This window comes from Panulirus ornatus, chromosome 45, assembly GCF_036320965.1.
Source record: "Panulirus ornatus isolate Po-2019 chromosome 45, ASM3632096v1, whole genome shotgun sequence".
Classification (NCBI taxonomy): Eukaryota; Metazoa; Arthropoda; class Malacostraca; order Decapoda; family Palinuridae; genus Panulirus; species Panulirus ornatus.
In genome coordinates this window covers 9287202-9292201 of record NC_092268.1, presented here as the reverse complement: position 1 = coordinate 9292201, position 5000 = coordinate 9287202, and the positions used below count along the sequence as shown (strand labels likewise).

The window sequence follows — 5000 nt, the reverse complement described above, 5'->3', positions numbered from 1 at the left end:
ATAACATGGATATATTCAAGCTGAAGATAACATGGATATATTCAAGCTGAAGATAACATGGCTATATTCAAACTGAAGATAACATGGATATATTCAAACTGAAGATAACATGGATATATTCAAACTGAAGATAACATGGATATATTCAAACTGAAGATAACATGGATATATTCAAACTGTAGATAACATGGATATATTCAAACTGAAGATAACATGGATATATTCAAACTGAAGATAACATGGATATATTCAAACTGAAGATAACATGGATATATTCAAGCTGAAGATAACATGGATATATTCAAACTGAAGATAACATGGATATATTCAAACTGAAGATAACATGGATATATTCAAACTGAAGATAAAATGGTTATATTTAAACTGAAGATAACATGGATATATTCAAACTGAAGATAACATGGATATATTCAAACTGAAGATAACATGGATATATTCAAACTGAAGATAAAATGGTTATATTTAAACTGAAGATAACATGGATATATTCAAACTGAAGATAACATGGATATATTCAAGCTGAAGATAACATGGATATATTCAAACTGAAGATAACATGGATATATTCAAACTGAAGATAACATGGATATATTCAAACTGAAGATAAAATGGTTATATTTAAACTGAAGATAACATGGATATATTCAAGCTGAAGATAACATGGATATATTCAAACTGAAGATAACATGGATATATTCAAACTGAAGATAACATGGATATATTCAAACTGAAGATAAAATGGTTATATTTAAACTGAAGATAACATGGATATATTCAAACTGAAGATAACATGGTTATATTCAAACTGAAGATAACATGGATATATTCAAACTGAAGATAACATGGATATATTCAAGCTGAAGATAACATGGATATATTCAAGCTGAAGATAACATGGATATATTCAAACTGAAGATAACATGGATATATTCAAACTGAAGATAACATGGATATATTCAAACTGAAGATAAAATGGTTATATTTAAACTGAAGATAACATGGATATATTCAAGCTGAAGATAACATGGATATATTCAAACTGAAGATAACATGGATATATTCAAACTGAAGATAAAATGGTTATATTTAAACTGAAGATAACATGGATATATTCAAACTGAAGATAACATGGTTATATTCAAACTGAAGATAACATGGATATATTCAAACTGAAGATAACATGGATATATTCAAGCTGAAGATAACATGGCTATATTCAAGCTGAAGATAACATGGATATATTCAAGCTGAAGATAACATGGATATATTCAAGCTGAAGATAACATGGATATATTCAAACTGAAGATAACATGGATATATTCAAACTGAAGATAACATGGATATATTCAAGCTGAAGATAACATGGATGTATTCAAGCTGAAGATAACATGGATATATTCAAGCTGAAGATAACATGGATATATTCAAACTGAAGATAACATGGATATATTCAAACTGAAGATAACATGGATATATTCAAACTGAAGATAACATGGATATATTCAAACTGAAGATAACATGGATATATTCAAGCTGAAGATAACATGGATATATTCAAACTGAAGATAACATGGATATATTCAAACTGATGATAAAATGGTTATATTTAAACTGAAGATAACATGGATATATTCAAACTGAAGATAACATGGATATATTCAATCTGAAGATAACATGGATATATTCAAACTGAAGATAAAATGGTTATATTTAAACTGAAGATAACATGGATATATTCAAACTGAAGATAACATGGTTATATTCAAACTGAAGATAACATGGATATATTCAAACTGAAGATAACATGGATATATTTAAACTGAAGATAACATGGATATATTCAAACTGAAGATAACATGGATATATTCAAACTGAAGATAACATGGATATATTTAAACTGAAGATAACATGGATATATTCAAACTGAAGATAACATGGATATATTCAAACTGAAGATAACATGGATATATTTAAACTGAAGATAACATGGATATATGCAAGATGTAGATAACATGTCATTCTCGTAGATTAATCTTTCAATTAATCCTGGTGGCTCGTATAGACACACAACAGCCCTGGGTTGTATTCACAACCCCCACGTACTCTCCACTCCTACAACTGCAGTATTATTTAAGACTTAGAAGAAATATCTTGACCATATATATATATATATATATATATATATATATATATATATATATATATATATATATATATATATATATTATATTTATTATTATTTTACTTTGTCGCTGTCTCCCACGTTAACGAGGTAGCGCAAGGAAACAGACGAAAGAATGGCCCAATCCACCCACATACACATGTATATACATACACGTCCACACACGCAAATATACATACCTATACATCTCAACGTATGCATATAGATACACACAAAGACATATACATATATACACATAATTCATACTGTCTGCCTTTATTCATTCCCATCGCCACCTCGCCACACATGGAATAACAACCCCCTCCCCCGTCATGTGTGCGAGGTAGCGCTAGGAAAAGACAACAAAGGCCACATTCGTTCACACTCAGTCTCTAGCTGTCATGTAATAATGCACCGAAACCACAGCTCCCTTTCCACATCCAGGCCCTACAGAACTTTCCATGGTTAACCCCAGACGCTTTACATGCCCTGATTCAATCCATTGACAGCACGTCGACCCCGGTATACCACATCGTTCCATTTCACTCTTCCTTGCACGCCTTTCACCCTCCTGCATGTTCATTCCCCGATCACTCAAAATCTTTTTCACTCCATCTTTCCACCTCCAATTTGGTCTCCCACTTCTCCTCGTTCCCTCCACCTCTGACACATATATCCTCTTGGTCAATCTTTCTTCACTCATTCTCTCCATGTGACCAAACCATTTCAAAACACCCTCTTCTGCTCTCTCAACCACAGTCTTTTATTTTAACACATCTCTCTTACCCTTACATTACTTACTCGATCAAACCACCTCACACCACATATTGTCCTCAAACATTTCATTTCCAGCACATCCACCCTCCTGCGCACAACTCTATCCATAGCCTACGCCTCGCAACCATACAACATTGTTGGAACCACTATTCCTTCAAACATACCCATTTTTGCTTTCGGAGATAATGTTCTCGACTTCCACACATTCTTCAAGGTTCCCAGGATTTTCGCCCCCTCCCCCACCCTATGATTCACTTCCGCTTCCATGGTTCCATCCGCTGCCAGATCCACCCCCAGATCCACTCCCAGATATCTAAAACACTTTACTTCCTCCAGTTTTTCTCCCTTCAAACTTACCTCCCAATTGACTTGACCCTCAACCCTACTGTACCTAATAGCCTTGCTCTTATTCACATTTACTTTTAACTTTCTTCTTTCACACACTTTACCAAACTCAGTCACCAGCTTCACCAGCTCTCTCATCCCCAACAGACTTCATACTTGCCCCTCTTTCCAGAACTCTTGCATTCACCTCCCTAACAACCCCATCCATAAACAAATTAAACAACCATGGAGACATCACACACCCCTGCCGCAAGCCAACATTCACTGAGAACCAATCACTTTCCTCTCTTCCTACACGTATACATGCCTTACATCCTCGATAAAAACTTTTCACTGCTTCTAACAACTTGCCTCCCACACCATATATTCTTAGTACCTTCCACAGAGCATCTCTATCAACTCTATCATATGCCTTCTCCAGATCCATAAATGCTACATACAAATCCATTTGCTTTTCTAAGTATTTCTCACATACATTCTTCAAAGCAAACACCTGATCCACACATCCTCTACCACTTCTGAAACCACACTGCTCTTCCCCAATCTGATGCTCTGTACATGCCTTCACCCTCTCAATCAATACCCTCCCATATAATTTACCAGGAATACTCAACAAACTTATACCTCTGTAATTTGAGCACTCACTCTTATCCTCTTTGCCTTTGTACAATGGCACTATGCACGCATTCCGCCACTCCTCAGGCACCTCACCATGAGTCATACATACATTAAATAACCTTACCAACCAGTCAATGATACAGTCACCCCCTTTTATGATAAATTCCATTGCAATACCATGTGTGTGTGTGTGTGTATGAGGTAATAAAGAGAGTGTGGTTAAGAGAGCAGAAGAGGGTGTTTTGAAATGGTTTGGTCACATGGAGAGAATGAGTGAGGAAAGATTGACCAAGAGGATATATGTGTCAGAGGTGGAGGGAACGAGGAGGAGTGGGAGACGAAATTGGAGGTGGAAAAATGGAGTGAAAAAGATTTTGAGTGATCGGGGCCTGAACATGCAGGAGGGTGAAAGGCGTGCAAGGAATAGAGTGAATTGGAACGATGTGGTGTACCGGGGTCGACGTGCTCTCAGTGGATTGAACCAGGGCATGTGAAGCGTCAAGGGTAAACCATGGAAAGTTTTGTGGGGCCTGGATGTGGAAAGGGAGCTGTGGTTTCGGTGGATTATAACATGACAGCTAGAGACTGAATGTGAACGAATGTGGCCTTTGCTGTCTTTTCCTGGCGCTACTTCGCGCACATGCGGGGGAGGGCGTTGTTATTTCATGTGTGATGGGGTGGCGACGGGAATGAATAAAGGCAGACAGTATGAATTATGTACATGTGTATATATGTATATGTCTGTGTGTGTATGTATGTATATGTTGAGATGTATAGGTATGTATATTTGGGTGTGTGGACGTGTATGTATATACATGTGTATGTGGGCGGGTTTGGCCATTCTTTCGTCTGTTTCCTTGCGCTACCTCGCTAACGCGGGAGACAGGGACAAAGCAAAATAAATAATGAATAAAATATATATATATATATATATATATATATATATATATATATATATATATATATATATATATATATATATACAGAGAGAGATGGAGAGAGAGATATTTATATCAATGCATCAGTTTTGTAATTATGTTTTGTGTAATATAACATTTTGTTGAACATTTAATTTAGC

General features: G+C 35.6%; 1 protein-coding gene across 1 annotated transcript in view; it reads left to right on the top strand.

Moving 5' to 3' along the window:
* LOC139762935 (glutamate receptor ionotropic, NMDA 2B-like) overlaps positions 1-5000 on the top strand; it is a 421764-nt gene that overhangs the window by 307136 nt on the left and 109628 nt on the right. The gene's annotated exons all lie outside the window — the stretch shown is intronic.